Here is a 16,800-nt window from a genome sequence, read left to right on the forward strand (position 1 = left end):
TTTTTTTTTTTTTCTTTTCTTTTCTTTTCAGTCCCCCCACCCTCCTTAGATTGCAGCAAGGAAAGAGGTGTGTCTTCTGCAGAAAAATGTGCATGTTCTTTTAGGTGAGATGGGAACAATGTAGGGAGGGGGCCTGGCTATGAGGGCAGGGGCTGTGGGTGGGGTGGGGGAATGGACACTTGGCAGCAGAACCTACTAGGTAGGCTCATTAGACTCAGATGCACGTGCTTTTTCTCTCTCTCGCTCAAGAAAACAGGTGCACAAACTATTAGGTTGGTACAAAGTAATTGTAGTTTTTGCTATTGAAGTAATGGCAAAAACCGTAATTAATTTTGCACCAAGCAAATACATCCCTATGGATGGGGCAGCCTTTTCCAAGGAATTTCACCATACAGGATGGGATCTGGCCTCCTGGCTGGCTGACTTTGTGCGTTGTCCTTCCCTCTCTGGGCTCTGGTGCCCCAGCTGGAACTCCAAGGGCTGAGACTCAAGGCCCTTGTAGAGCCTCGGCTCTGTAGCCGGCTCTGTGGTGGATTCAGGGTTAGGGGGCCTGGGTTCAAATCCGGACTCTGCCTTTTCAGATGTGTGGCCTCGGAGCAAGTTATTTAGCCTGGCTCTATGTGCTCACCTGGAAAATGGGATGATGAAGATGGTGATGATGATAACGGGGACTCCCTCTTGGAGCTGCTGTGCAGATGAAGTGAGTGAATATAAGATGGATGCTTAGAGAGGTGCCCGGAAAAGCTGTGCTGTTTGTTATTATCTTCTAGGGGAAACATGAGAAAACCGACTTAGGGAGGAGGCAGCCTGTCCTGGATAGGGAGGTCCTCACATAGAACACTGACTCCAGCCAGTTCCTATCTTCAGGCCAAAGTCCCAGCCCAGGACCTGGGGTTTGCTGTGAGGTGGGGGCCTCTGGAGTCTGAAGGGCATGTCTGGTGTGGGCAGGCCTGACCAGACCAGGCACCAGAAACAGACAGGACATTGTGCACTGATAGGAGTCCTACAGGCTGAGGGAGCTGTGCCTGGGCACCCGCTGGGAACCAGGCGGCAGTGGAGGGTGGGGAGTGGGCCGCGTGCCCGGGAATGCGGCCCCACCACCACAGCCGGAAATGGAGGGGACTACAGCCCCCAGCCAGCCCGGTGTCTCCCCAGTCTCAGTCAGTTGGGCGCCACCTTTGAGAATTTTGCCTTATGAGTGAGCATTACTATAATTTATTTCATGGTTGTCTTAATTTTTAATTTATTTTTACATTTAATTTTTGTTTGGATCTGAGCTGTGCTCACATGGTTCAAAAATCAAAAAGTTTAGTAAGTGCTTTGAGAGGAGTCTGCCTCCCATCCTGTCTCCCTCCTCTGGCCCCTCCCCCAAAGCCATGATTATTATTTTACATCAACGAACGTGAACTATATGTATTTGATACGTTTTTCCAATTCAAAGACAATTTTTAGTGTGCAATGCACACTATCCTACAACACGCTTTTCTCACTTAGTATTTTTAACTTCTCTGCATAAGTGAATGTAAATGAAAAAATACACCACCACCTTCTGTAAACAGAAGGTAGCTATGATAATAGCACATGGGGATGGAGCAAGGGCCACTACATTCCAGTGGGGTCCTGTTGTCTGGGGGGCCCCTGATCTCAAGGTCTGACCTCTAGTTCCTAGTTCCAGAGGGACTAGCAACTGTTGGTGGGAAACTGAAGACACCCAACACCAAGCTGACACTTTGGCCAGGAAGTAATCAAAACGAGTAAAAGATTTGGAATTTGGGAGGCCGAGACGGGCGGATCACAAGGTCAGGAGATCAAGACCATCCTGGCTAACACGGTGAAACCCCGTCTCTACTAAAAAAATACAAAAAACTAACTGGGCGAGGTGGTGGGCGCCTGTAGTCCCAGCTACTCGGGAGGCTGAGGCAGGAGAATGGCATAAACGCAGGAGGCAGAGCTTGCAGTGAGCTGAGATCTGGCCACTGCACTCCAGCCCGGGCAACAGAGCGAGACTCCATCTCAAAAAAAAAAAAAAAAAGATTTGGACAGGAAATGCCTCTCCTCACCCTGGCCCCCGTGTGTAGCAGCATTGCCATTCCAACAGTGGTGTAAGTCCACACTTTGGGAAACTCTCATCTAGTCCAACAACCCTGGCATTTTAAAGAAGTGTAAACTGAGGCTCAGAAAGGGTGGAGGACTTAAAATGATGCAGCTAGTTGGTGCAGAGCCTGGGCAACACCTCAGGTTCCCAGGACCCTATCTACAGCCCCCGGGACTAGGCAAATGGGCTTTTTTGGGAAACAAATGTGCCCAATCCCTGCTCCTCCTCAGCCCCCTCCCCAACCCCAAATTTTCATTTAGCGAACCTCTACAGTTTCACGTATATTATCTAATTTGTTGGCATAAAATTGTTCATAGTATTCCATTTTATTTCTTTAATATTCCGTTTTATTTCTTTAAGGTTGGTAGTAATGTCCCCTCTTTAATTTCTGATTCTAATAATTTGAGTCTTATATACTTTTTCTTGGTCAATCTTATACGTTCTGTTAATCATTTTTCAGCTTTTGGTTTCATTAATTTTCTCTTTTGCTTTTCTGTTTTCTGTTTCATTAATTTCCTTTAATCTTTATGATGTCCTTCCTTCAGCTTGCTTTAAATTTAGTTTGCTTTTCATTTTTCACTGTCTTGAAGGTGGAAATTTGAATTATTAATTTGAGATCTTTCTGATTTTTGAACGTAGGAACTTACAACTATAAATTTCCTTCTAACCACTGATTTAACTGCATCTCATAAATTGTGCAATGCTGTGTCTTAATATTCATTCATTTCAATTATTTTCATTTCATTAAAAGTATTTTCTAATTTCCCCTGTGATTTTTCTTTTGATCCATTAGTTAAGAAGTGTGTTGTTTACTAGCCACATATTTGTGAGTTTCCAAAATTTCTTTCTGTTAATGTTAACCAGTTTTATTCTTTTATGGTTAGAGAACATACTTTCTATGATTTCTGTCCTTTTAAACGTATTGGTGTTTATTTTGTGGCCTAAGATACAGTCTATCCTGGAGAATGTTCCATGTACCCTTGAACGCATATTCTGCTGTTGTTGGGGGTAGAGTGGTTTTTCTTTGTGTTTTGTTTTTTGAGACAGAGTCTCGCTCTGTTGCCAGGCTGGAGTGCAGTGGCACGATCTCGGCTCACTGCAGCCTCCACCTCCTGGGTTCAAGCGATTCTCCTGCCTCAGCCTCCTGAGTAGCTGGGACTACAGGCGGGACTACAGTCACGTGCCACCATGCCCAGCTAATTTTTGTATTTTTAGTAGAGACGGGGTTTCACCGTGTTGACCAGGATGGTCTTGATCTCTTGACCTCGTGATCTGTCTGCCTCAGCCTCCCAAAGTGTTGGGATTACAGGTGTGAGCCACTGCACCTGGCCGGGTAGAGTGTTTTATAGAAGCCTGTTAGGGCTAGTTGGTTTATAGTATTGTTCAAGTCATTTGTTTCCTTTTTGATCTTTTGCCATTTTTTTGGTGTACATTATTAAAAATAGGATATTGTAATTTATATTGTTGAATTATCTTTCTAGATTAGATATTCTAGAATTAGAATATATAATTCTATTGTTGAATTATTTTTCCCTTCAATTCTGTCAGTTTTTCCTTCACGTACACTGGGGCTCTGTTGTTGGCTGCACATATGTTTATAATTGTTATGTCTTCCTGATCTAAAGAGTATTTCTTATAGACAGCATATAGTTGGATCTTGGTGTTTCTTTTTTTTTTTTTTAAATCTGGTCTGGAAATCTCTGCCTTTTGACTGGATTGTTTAATCCAGTCACATTAATGGTATTATTGATGTAGTTGAATTAACATCCACCATTCTACCATTTTACTTTTTGTTTTCTCATGTCTTTTCTGTTCCTGTATTTGTCATTATTACTTTATTTCCTATTAAGTGATTTTTGAAATGTAGCATGTATACCTCTTTAATCATTTTTACTACATATTTTTTAGTTATTTTCTTAATGATTGCTCTAGGGCTTTCCACATACATCTTACAATTTCAGAATCAGCTTTAGATTTATATTAACTTAAATTCAGTTAGAAATTGAAATATTACTTCAATGCAGTTGTATTCCTCCCTTTCTTTTAGTGATATTGTTATACATATTATATCTATAAATATTACAAACACAATAATACATTATTATGGAATTATTTTATATAATTTTATATTTTGAAGACAATAGATAATCTTAAATTTTCAGAATCAACTTTAGATTTATATTAACTTAAATTCAGTTAGAAATTGAAATATTACTGCAATGCAGCTCTATTTCTCCCTTTATTTTAGTGATATTGTTGCTACACATATTACATCTATAACTATTACAAATACAATAGTACATTATTATAGAATTATTATTCTATATAATTTTATATTTTTGGAGAAGCTAAGAGTAGAAAGGAGAACAAGTATATGTTTATAGCTTTTGTTATGTTACCCTTCTTGTTTGGTCATTTCTTGTTTTCTTCATTTGTTCTTGTGGATTTGGGTTACCATCTGGAGTCATTTTCTTATCCCAGTACAGCTCTCTCGTACATCTCCTTGTGCTGTAATTGGTAAACATTAGATTTCTGTATGATAGGGCCAACAATACATTATATGCAAATTGCTTTATATAATTACTTTTTAAATCAATTAATAGAAGGAAGGAGAAAGTATACATTTGTACTGCCTTTTAGACTTGCATAATTGCTTTTTTCATGTGGAATCAAGTAATCATCAGGGGTCATTTGCTTTCAGTCTGAAGAACTTCCTTCAGTATCTGTTGTAAGGCTGATCTGCTAGCAAATAAATGATCCTAGTTTTGTTTATCTTGTAATGTCTTGAATTAACCTTCATTTTCAAAAGACAGCTTTGCCGGATCTAGGATTTTTAGTTGACAGTTTTTTTCTTTGAGCGCTCTGAATATGTTATTCCATTGCCTCCTGACCTCCGTTATTCCTGATGAGAAGTTCATTGTTAATCTTATCAGGATTCTCTTGTAAACTGAATCATTTTTCTCTCATTGCTTTTGAGATTTTCCTCTTGTCTTTGGGTTTCAACATTTTTACTCTGATTTGTCTGTTTGTGGATCTCTTTGTGTTTATTCTACTCAGAGTTCATTGACATTCCTAGATGTATAGATTAATGCTTTTCAGTAAATTTGGGTTGTTTTCAGCCATTAATTCTGTTAATATCTTTTCTGATTCTTTCTCCTTCTTCTTTCCTTCTAATACTCCCACTACATATATTTGTTGTGCTTAACAATGTGCCACATTTCTCTCAGGCTCTGTTCATTTTTCATCATTTTTTTCTCTCTGCTCTTAGATTTCATAAGCTCTATCAACTTTTCTTCAAATTCACTAATTCTTCTGCCAGGTCAAATACAATGTTGAGCTCCTCTAGTTAATTTTTAAAAATCTCAGTTATTGCACTTTTAACTCCAAATTTCCATCAATTCTTTAAAAAATAATTTCTATCTGTTTATTAATATCTCTACTTCATGTGGCTTTGTCATCATATGTTCCCTTACTCCTTTAATCAAGATTTCCTTAAAGTTATTTGAACATATTTACATTTACCACTTTTAAGTCTTTGTGTGTTAAATCAAACATATGATTTCTCTCACAGGCAGTTTCTTTCGCTTGCTTTTTTACCTTCTGGTGTATAAGTCATACTTTCTTGTTTCCTTGTATGTCTCTTAAGTTTTTTGTTGTTGAAAAGTAGACATTGTAAATAATGTAGCAACTATGGATAAATTAGTCTTTCCTTTTGGAACTTATTTACTTGTTTACTTTTTTGTGACTTGCTGGATTATTTTAGTTAAGTTGATTTTCCTGCATGAAGCCTCTGGTATTGTTCTTAGAGGGTACATCCTTGGGAATGCCCAGTCACCCTGAGATGACAGTGGTTTTTGCAGTGCCCTCTTTCTCTGACCACACTCATCTGTTAAGTTCCACTAATTGGTGGCTGATTGCCCTATTGTTTTCAACACTACATACATTTCTTTAAAGACTGATCCCGTCAAAGCCAGACTCCTTCGAACAGATAGCTCCTGGGGTCAGTGTTTGAGATCTGTTGTGACCCCCAGGAGGGCTCTTTCCAGCTGTCTCTTTCCTTGATTCTCTCTAGTAAAATAGCTGTTTATAGTTTAGCCTGTATCTCCAATGAACCCATCAATTCCCTCCCAATTGCCTTTCACCACAACCTGCAATGTATTTGAGAGGGCTTTTAGGCTTAAATTTGTCCACATTTGGTTGCAAATGAAGTCAGTTCCTTTGGGGAGAAATTTGGAGCTCTCTGTTCTATGTTCTGCTTCTTCCTCCAGGCAAAAATCTCTGAAGCAAAGCTCTAGTGCTGGAAGTGTGGCAATGGTAAACTTTTCTCTGAATGACACACCAGATTTAGGAACTGAGTGCTCAGCGTATAGGGGAAACAGCCTCAGGTCTCCTCAGCTTGCCTCTCTGTGTGGAATCCTTGTTCCCTCAGTGGGGCAAGAGTGATTGGGTCTCTAGTAGTCTCTGTGGATCTGTGCCCAAGGTAGAACCTCCATGCCATGAGTTGGGCCGGGTAGAAGAAGGGAGCCCTCACTGCCTGGCTGAACTTGCCTGGAACATAGAGTCAGCAACAGGCAGCTATGGGCAGGATGAGAAATGCTGACATTGTGCTCCTCTTGGGAAGCTACCTCCTGACTAGGAGCTGGAAAGAGAGGAAACCCTGTGTTCTTGGCTGTACCCATATGGAATAAAGTTTCTGTCTCACTGAGCTGGATGAGAGGAAGAATAAAGTGATATTTTGTCTTTTTGTTGTATCAGTTACTGTGGGTTTAAACCCAACAGACTCTTGCTGTTCTTCCTGAATTTTAGTGTATTTTAAAAAAATGTTTATTAATTAGCTGTACACCCTTAGCATTACTTTCAGATACATTAAATGATAGTTAAATTTTTTTTTTCACCAGTCATTCTGGTTGTGGTCCATAGGACATCTCATGTTATCATGCAGGAAGTAGAACTCACAAAGATAATGCCTCATAATAGTGTTTAGCAGCTGCATTACTTCACCTTTCATATTTAGGTCTACGATTCTCCTGAATTTATATTTTTGTATATGATGTGAGGTAGGGGTCAGGTTTCCTTTTTCTCCTGTATTGAAGAGACCGTCCCTTCCCCATTGCCCAGAAGAGTCTCCTTTGTCATAATTCAAATGTTCAAATATGGCTGGGGCTGTTTCTAAACTTTCTATGCTGTTGTACTGATCTATTTATCTATTTTTGTGCCAAGAGCACATTGTGTTAATTACAAAAACTTTGTGATCAATTTTTATATTGAGCTTGGCTATTCTTAGCCTCCTATATATTCATACAAAATTTAAAAATATTTTATCAGTTTCACAAAATAACCTGTTGTATTTTTTATTGGAATTGCATTGATTGATTCTTTAGATTACTTAGGTGTAAACTCTTGAGCATGGTGTTCTCTCCTTTTATTTAGGTCAAGAGTTGGCAAACTATGATTAGTGGGTCAAATCTTGCTGATAGCCTGTTTTTGTATGACCCTGGAGCTAAGCATCATTTTCATTTTTAAAGAATCTTTTTTATATGAAAAGAATAACATGTGAAAGAGACCATATCACTCAATTTTCATTGCTATTATTTTAAGATTTTTGCTTCTTTGTTCGTAAATAAGATTGGGCTGTAGTTTTCTTTCTTATGATTCCCTTGTTGAGGCTAGGATTTGGACATCAAGATTATACTGATCTCATAAAACTAATGGGGGAGTTTATTGCTTTTTCTATTTTCTATTTTCTGGAAAATTTGTAGAAAATTACTTTGTTTCTTCATGGTTTTTGTAGAATTTGCCAGTATATTTATTTTCTTCAAGAAAAATATTTAAATACAGATGAAAATTTGAAAATAATTAAATGACACTTCTATTTCTTCTTGTCTCCACTTGATACATTGCATTTTAAAGAAAAATTTGTCCATTTTACCTAATTTTCAAATTTACAGGCATAAAATTGTAACATCATGTTATTATTTTTAAGTGTCTATAGCATCTGTAGAAATATCCTCTTTTTAATTCCCATTATTAATAATTTGTGGGCCGGGCGCGGTGGCTCAAGCCTGTAATCCCAGCACTTTGGGAGGCCGAGACGGGCGGATCACTAGGTCAGGAGATCGAGACCATCCTGGCGAACACGGTGAAACCCCGTCTCTACTAAAAAATACAAAAAACTAGCCGGGCGAGGCGGCGGGCGCCTGTAGTCCCAGCTACTCGGGAGGCTGAGGCAGGAGAATGGCGTAAACCCAGGGGGCGGAGCTTGCAGTGAGCTGAGATCCGGCCACTGCACTCCAGCCCGGGTGACAGAGCCAGACTCTGTCTCAAAAAAAAAAAAAAAAAAAAAAAAAAAAAAATAATAATAATAATTTGTGTATTCACTCTCTCATTTTCTTGATCAATTTTGTAAAGAGTTTATTGACCTTATTGCTTTCTTCAAAAAGATAAACTTTTGGCATTATTGATCATCTTTGCTATGTTTTCTGTTTTATTAATTTCTGGTATTTTCTTCATTATTTTCCTTCTCTTACTTTCTTTGGGTTTATTATCCTTTTCTAACTTCTTGTGATGTGTCACTGATTTCTTTTCAGCCTTTCTTCTTTATGAATACTAGAATCATTAACCATTAATCATTGCATTAGCTTTAGTCATTTTCATTACCTTTCAGTTAAATATATTTTCCAATTTTATTGTGATTCCTTGTTTGATCTATTGGTTATTTGCAAGTGTATTTTTTAATTTCAAAAAAGTAGAATTTACAATACAATTAAGGTAGAAATATATTATTCCCTGCCTCCCTCCCAAATTATTGATTTCTACCTTAATTGTATTTTGGTCACAGAATGTATTCTAGGTGATTTCAAATCTTGGACCTGTGTTAAAAGTTGCTCTGCAGCTTAAGATATGATCAATTTTTTTAAATCAATGCTTCGTCTGTGTTTGAAAAAAACAAACATTTTGTACTTGTAGATGCAATGTTGTATGTTAGGCAAATCTGTTTCTTGTAGAAAGCATATAGTTGGATAATATTTGTATCTACCCTGCCAATCTGTCTTTTAATTTACATTTAATATAATGCCATTTAAATTTAATATAATTATTGCCAGGTAAGGGCTATGTCTGCCATTTTATTTTCTATTTTTTCCCTCTGTTTCTATTTCTCCATTTTTTCCCTCATTTCCTGTGGTTACTTAAACAATTATTATAATCACATTTTGATTTATCTACAGTGTACTTGTGTATATCTCTTTGTATAGATTTTTTTATGGTTACTATAGATATTATATGGTACATACATAACTTATCAGAGCCTACTAGTATTGACATTTTACCAATTTGAGTAAAGTGCAGAAACCTATTTCTCTTCACATTCCTTTGCCCTCTCACATTTATAATTTAATTGTCTTAAATATTTGCTCTGCATACATTGAGAACTACATCAGATAATTTTGAAAGTTTTCTTTCAATCTCCAACAAAATTTTGAAAACTCAAGAGGAGAAAGAACATCTACTGTATTTACCCATACTTTCATTCTTTCTTTTCCTTCTTGATGTTCCAAAATTCCTTTTTAAAAATTATTTATTTTTATTTATATTTATTTTTATGTTTGCTCTTGCTTCTCTAGTTCTTTTCATTGTGATGTTAGGGCGCCAATTTTAGATCTTTCCTGCTTTCTCTCGTGGGCATTTAGTGCTATAAATTTCCCTTTAAACACTGCTTTAAATGTGTCCAAGAGATTCTGGTACGTTGCGTCTTTGTTGTCACTGGTTTCAAAGAACTTATTTATTTCTGCCTTAATTTTGTTATTTACCCAGTAGTCATTCAGGAGCAGGTTGTTCAGTTTCCATGTAGTTGTGTGGTTGTGAGTGAGTTTCTTAATCATGAGTTCCAATTTAATTGCACTGTGGTCTGAGAGAATGTTTGTTATGATTTCCATTCTTTTGCATTTGCTGAGGAGTGTTTTACTTCCAATTATGTGGTCAATTTTAGAATAAGTGCAATGTAGTCCCGAGGAGAATGTATATTCTGTTGATGTGGGGTGGAGAGTTCTGTAGATGTATATTAGATCTGCTTGGCCCAGAGCTGAGTTCAAGTTCTGAAATCCTTGTTAATTTTCTGTCTCACTGATCTGTCTAATATTGACAGTGAAGTGTTGAAATCTCTAACTATTATTGTGTGGAAGTCTAAGTCTCTTTGTAGGTCTTTAAGAACTTGCTTTTTGAATCTGGGTGCTCTCGTATTGGGTGCATATATATTTAGGATAGTTAGCTCTTCTTGTTGCATTGATTCATTTACCATTATGTAATACCTTTCTTTGTCTCTTTTGATTTTTGTTGGTTTAAAGTCTGTTTTATCAGAGAGCTAGGATTGCAACCCTTGCTTTTTTTTGCTTTCAATTTGCTTGGTACATCTTCCTCCATCCCTTTATTTTGAGCCTATGTGTGTCTTTGCAGGTGAGATGGGTCTCCTGAATACAGCACAGTGATGGGTCTTGACTCTTTATCCAATCTGCCAGTCTGTGTCTTTTAATGGGGGCATTTAGTCCATTTACATTTAAGGTTAATATTGTTTTGTGTGAATTTGATTTTGTCATTATGATGCTAGCTGGTTATTTTGCCTGTTAGTTAATGCAGTTTCTTCATAGTGTCAGTGGTCTTTACAATTTGGTATGTTTTTGCAGTGGCTGGTATCAGTTTTTCCTTTCCATGTTTAGTGCGTCCTTCAGGAGCTCTTGTAAGGCAGGCCTGGTGGTAGCAAAATCTCTCAGCATTTGCTTGTCTGTAAAGGATTTTATTTCTCCTTCACTTATGAAGCTTAGTTTGGCTGAATATGAAATTCTGGGTTGAAAATTCTTTAAGAATGTTGAATATTGGCCCCTACTCTCTTCTGGCTTTTAGGGTTTCTGCTGAGAGATCCACTGTTAGTCTGATGGGTTTCCCTTTGTGGGTAACCCCAACTTTCTCTCTGGCTGCCCGTAACATTTTCAACCTACGTGAATTTTCAACCTTCGTGAATCTGATGATTATGTGTCTTGGGGTTGCTCTTCTCAAGGAGTATCTTTGTGGTGGTCTCTGTATGTCCTGAATTTGAATGTTGGGCTGTCTTGCTAGGTGGGGCAAGTTCTCCTGGATAATATCCTGAAGAGCATTTTCCAACTTGGTTCCATTCTCCCCGTCACTTTCAGGTACACCTATCAAACATATATTTGGTCTTTTAACATAGTCCCATATTTCTTGGAGGCTTTGATTGTTCCTTTTCATTCTTTTTTCTCTAATCTTGTCTTCTCACTTTATTTTGTTAAGTTGATCTTCAATCTCTGACATCCTTTCTTCTGCTTGATCGATTCAGCTATTGATACTTGTGTATGTTTCCCGAAGTTCTCATGCTGTGTTTTTCAGCTCCATCAGGTCATCTGTGTTCTTCTCTAAACTGGTTATTCTGGTTAGCAATTACTCTAACATTTTTTTCAAGGTTCTTAGCTTCTTTGCATTGGGTTAGAACATGCTCCTTTAGTTTGGAGGAGTTTGTTATTACCCACCTTCTGAAGCCTACTTCTGTCAATTCATCAAACTCATTCTCCGTCCAGTTTTGTTCCATTGCTGGCAAGCAGTTGTGATCCTTTGGAGGAGAAGAGGCATTCTGGTTTTTGGAATTTTTAGCCTTTTCGCGCTGGTTTCTCCTCATCTTTGTAGATTTATCTACCTTTGGTCTTTGATGTTGGTGACCTTTGGGTGGGGTCTCTGGGTGGACGTCCTTTTTGTTGATATTGATGCTGTTCCTTTCTGTTTGTTAGTTTTCCTTCGAACAGTCAGCCCCTCTGCTGCAGGTCTGCTGGAGTTTTCTGGAGGCTGGAGTTTTCTGGGGGTCCACTCCAGACCCTGTTTGCTTGGGTATCACCAGCAGAGGCTGCAGAACAGCAAAGATTGCTGCCTGTTCCTTCCTCTGGAAGCTTCATCCCAGAGGGGTACCCACCAGATGCTAGCTGGAGCTCTCCTGTATGAGGTGTCTGTTGGTCCCTGCTGGGAGACATGGGGGTCAGGGACGCACTTGAGGAGGCAGTCTGGCCCTTAACAGAACTTGAACGCTATGCTGGGAGATCTACTGCTCTCTTCAGAGCCATCCAGCAGGGATGTTTAAGTCTGCTGAAGCTACGCCCACAGGTGTCCTTTCCCCCAGGTGCTCTGTCCCAGGGAGATGGGGGTTTTATCTGACTGGGCCTGCTACCTTTTTTTCAGAGATGCCCTGCACAGAGAGGAGGAATCTAGAGAGGCAGTCTGGCTACAGCAGCTTTGCTGAGCTGTGGAGGGCTCTGCCCAGTTGGAACTTCCCAGAGGCTTTGTTTACACTGTGAGGGTAAAGCCACCTACTCAAGCCTCAGTAATGGTGGACGCCCCTCCCCCAACCAAGCTCAAGCATCCCAGGTCGACCTCAGACTGCTGTGCTGGCAGTGAGAATTTCAAGCTAGTGGATCTTAGCTTCCTGGGCTCCGTGGGGGTGGGATCTGCTGAGTTAGACCACTTGGCTCCCTGCTTCAGCCCCCTTTCCAGGGGAGTGAACAGTTCTGTCTCATGGTGTTCCAGGCATCACTGGGGTATGGAAAAAAACAAAAATCTCTTGCAGCTAGCTTGGTGTCTGCCCAAATGGCTGCCCAGTTTTGTGCTTGAAACCCAGGGCCCTGGTGGCATAGGCACCAGAGGGAATCTCCTGGTCTGAGGGTTGCAAAGACCATGGGAAAAACGTAGTATCTGGGCCAAAGTGCCCTGTTCCTCATGGTACAGTCCTTCCCCACTTCCCTTGGCTAGAGGAGGAAGTTCCCTGAACCCTTGTGCTTCCCTGGTGAGGTGATGCCTCACCCTGCTTCGGCTTGCCCTCCATGGGCTGTACCCACTGTCTAACCAGTTCCAATGAGATGAACTGGGTACCTCAGTTGGAAATGGAGAAATCACCTGCCTTATGCATTGATCTCACTGGGAGATGAAGACCAGAGCTGTTCCTATTCAGCCATCTTGCCAGCAGCAATCTCCTGTCTACTTCATATTATTATTAATACTAGTAAAAATATAAACTCTTTGTTCCAGCATAGCTCTATTTCCATCTCTCTCCTTTGTGCTAATATTTCAAAACCTATTATATTCATATATGTTATAAAGTGAACAATACAGTGTTGCAATAATTGCTTTATGCAATACTGTGTATTTTAAAGATGTTAAAGAAAGAAATGAGATATATGTATTTATAGTCTTTTATATTAATTAACGTGCAGGTATACCTTGTTTTATTGCACTTTGGAGATACTGCGTTTTTTGACAAATTGGAGGTTACTGGCAACACTGTGTTGAGCAAGTCTATTGGCACCATTTTTCCAGCAGCATGTGTTCACTTCATGTCTCTGTGTCACATTTTGGTAATTCTCACAATATTTCAGACTTTTTCATTATTTTATCTGTTATGGTGACTGCAATCGGTGATCTTTGATGTTACTATTGTAATTGTTTTGGAGTGCCACAAACTGTGCTCATATAATACAGTGAACTTAATTGATAAATATGTGTATTCTGACTGCTCCCCCAACCACCCATTCTGTGTTTCTCTCTCTCTTCTGGCTTCCCTATTCCCTGAGACACAACAATATTAAAGTTATACTAATTAATAATCCTACAATGGCCTGAGAGTGTTCAAGTGAAAGGAAGAGTTGTACATCTTTCACTTTAAATAAAAAACTAGTAATGATTAAGCTTAGTGAGGAAGGTATGTTGAAAGCCAAGATAAGCCAAAAGCTAGGCCTCTTGCACCAGTCAGGCAAGTTGTGAATGCAAAGGAAAAGTTCTTGAAGGAAATTGAAAGTTCTGCTCCAGCGAACATATGCATGATAAAAAAGTGAAGCAGCCTTTCTGCTAATATGGAGAAAACTTGAGTGGTCTGGATAGAAGATCAAACCAGCCACAACACTTCCTTAAACCAAAGCCTAATCCAGGGAAAGGCCCTAGCTCTCTTCAATTCTATGAAGGCTGAGAGACGTAAGGAAGCTGCAGAAGGAAAGTTTGAATCTACCAGGGATTGGCTCATGAGGTTTGAGGAAAGAAGCCATCTTCATAGCAGAAGTGCAAGGTGAAGCAGCAAGTGCTGATGTAGAAGCTGAAGCAAGTTATTGAGAAGATCCAGCTGTGGTAATTGATAAAAGTAGCTACACTAAACAACAGATTTTCAATGGAGATAAAACATACTTCTGTTAGTAGAAAATGCCATCTAGGACTTTCATAGCTAGAGAGAAGTCAATGCCTGGCTTCAAAGCATCAAAGCACAGGCTGACTCTCTTGTGAGGGGCTAATGAAGCTGGTGATTTTAAGTTGAAACCAATGTTCACTTACCATTCCAAAAATCTAGGGCTCTTACTAATTATGTTATTAATTATGCTAAATCTACTCTGCCTGTGCTCTAGAAATGGAACCACAAAGCCTGGATGACAGCACATTTGTTACAGCATGACTTACTGAATATTTTAAGCCCACTGTTGAGACCTACTGCTCAGCAGAAAATATTCCTTTCAAAATATTACTGTTTATTGACAATGCACTTGGTCGCCCAAGAGATCTGATAGAGATGTATAAGTAGATTAATATTATTTTTATGCCTGCTAATACATTCATTTTGCAGCCCATGGATCAAGAAGTAATTTTGATTTTCAAGTCTTCTTAGTTAAGAAATACATTTCATAAGGCTATAGCTGGTATAGATAGTGATTCCTCTGATGGATCTGGGCAAAGTAAGTTGAAAACTTTCTGGAAAGAATTCACCATTCTAGATGCCATTAAGAACATTCATAAATCATGGGTGCAGGTCAAAATATCAACATTAACAGGAATTTGAAAGAAGTTGATTCCAACCTTGATGGATAGCTTTGAGCGGTTCAAGACTCCAGTAGAGGAAGTCATTGCAGTTGTGGTGGAAACAGCAAGAGAACTAGAATTAGAAGTGGAGCCTGAGGATGTGACGGAACTGCCACAATCCCATAATACAATTTTAACTGATGAGAAGTTGCTTCTTATGACGATCAAATAAAGTGGTTTCTTAAAATGGAAACTACTCCATGTGAAGATGCTGTGAACATTGTTGAAATGGCAACAAAGCATTTAGATTAATACCTAAACTTGGTTGATTAAGGCAGTGGCAGAGTTTAAAAGGATTAACTTCAATTTTGAAAGAATTTCTACTGTGGGTAAAATGCTATCAAATGGTACCACGTGGTACAGAGAAATCTTTAGTGAAAGAGTCAATCAATGCAGCAAGCTTCACTGTTGTCTTATTTTCAGAAATTGTCACAACCACCCTTCCTTTAGCAACCAACACCCTGATCCATTAGTAGCCATCATATTGAGGCAAGATCCTCCACCAGCAAAAAGATTATGACTTGCTGAAAACTCAGATGGTTTTTTTTAAAGCATTTTTTAGTGATAAAAGTATTTTTAAATTAAGGCGTGTACATTTGTAGACATAATCGTATTGCACACTTAATAGACTACAGTATAAAGGTATAATGTAAACATAACTTTTATATGCACTGGAAAACCAAAAATTTTGTGTAATTTGCTTTATTGTGATATTTGCTTTATTGCAGTGGTCTGGAATGAAACCTGCAATATCTTTTATGTATGCCTTTATTTACCTTTTCTGGTGTTTTTCATTTCTTTCTACGGATTTTAGTAACTCTCTGAAGTCATTTCTCTTTAGCTCGGTAGACTTCTTAGAGAACTTCTAAGGTAAGCCAGTTAGCAATAGATTCTCTCAGTTTTTGTTTTTCTGGGAATGTTTGTATTTTGCATTAATGTTTGGAGGATAGTTTTTTTGGGTACAGTAATTTTGGTTGATGGTCTTTTCCTGTCATCACTTGGAATGTGTTATCGCACTGCCTTATGGTGTCCATTGTTTCTAGTGAGAAGTCAGGAAAATTAATTTTACTGTTGCTCCCCTATACATGAGTCTGATTTCTTTTGCTGCTACTAAGATTTTCACTTAGCTTTAAACCGTTTCACTGTGGTATGCTTATGTGCATACATCTTTGTATATTTTCATCTTGGGGTTTGTTGAGCTTCTTGAATGTGTAATTAAAAATATTTAAATTAAATTTAGGAAGTTTCAGCCAATATATCAATATGTTAAAAAATTCTTTCTGCCTCTTTCTCTCTGTGTATTTTTGGGACTCCCTTTACACATATATTTGTGTGCTTCATATTGTGTCGCAGGTCTCTGAGGCTCTTTTTATGATTTTCAGTCTTTTTAACTCTTAGTTTTTCAGATTGAATAATTTCTACTGATCTTTCTTCAAGTTTAAGAATTATTTCTTCTATCTCAAATTTTCTGTTGAACCCTTCTAGTGATTTTTTTTTTTCATTTCAATTATTGCACAAGAGTGCAATAAGCTACCCAGACACAGGGATGATCCCTAGGAAATCAGGCTTGAGAGTACAAACAAGAATAAAAAGGTCATCCTTGTGTCTGGGTAGCTTAAAATTATCGTGCAGAGGTTGCACTCAAACACTTTGAGCCAGTATGGCTTTTGTCTTCTGCTGATGTATGTGTGTGGGGGAAAGAGTGCATTCAAAGTTCAGGATGTTTTCAAGTCTGCTGTGGTTTTCACTTTCTTCTAGGCACTGTCATGTCTCTTAGACAACTGTGCATAGACTCAGGATTGGCCAATACGTGTGCATAG

At 38.6% G+C, this 16,800-nt stretch overlaps 1 long non-coding RNA gene across 1 annotated transcript in view; it reads right to left on the bottom strand.

The window, feature by feature from the left end:
* Positions 1-4,488: 4,488 nt before the first annotated feature.
* LOC126949184 (uncharacterized) overlaps positions 4,489-16,800 on the bottom strand; it is a 66,525-nt gene continuing 54,213 nt past the window's right edge. Inside the window, exon 3 of the long non-coding RNA XR_007723599.1 lies at positions 4,489-4,603. This is a non-coding gene — a long non-coding RNA (uncharacterized LOC126949184). The remainder of the gene's footprint in view (positions 4,604-16,800) is intronic.

Source organism: Macaca thibetana, chromosome 2, assembly GCF_024542745.1.
Source record: "Macaca thibetana thibetana isolate TM-01 chromosome 2, ASM2454274v1, whole genome shotgun sequence".
Classification (NCBI taxonomy): Eukaryota; Metazoa; Chordata; class Mammalia; order Primates; family Cercopithecidae; genus Macaca; species Macaca thibetana.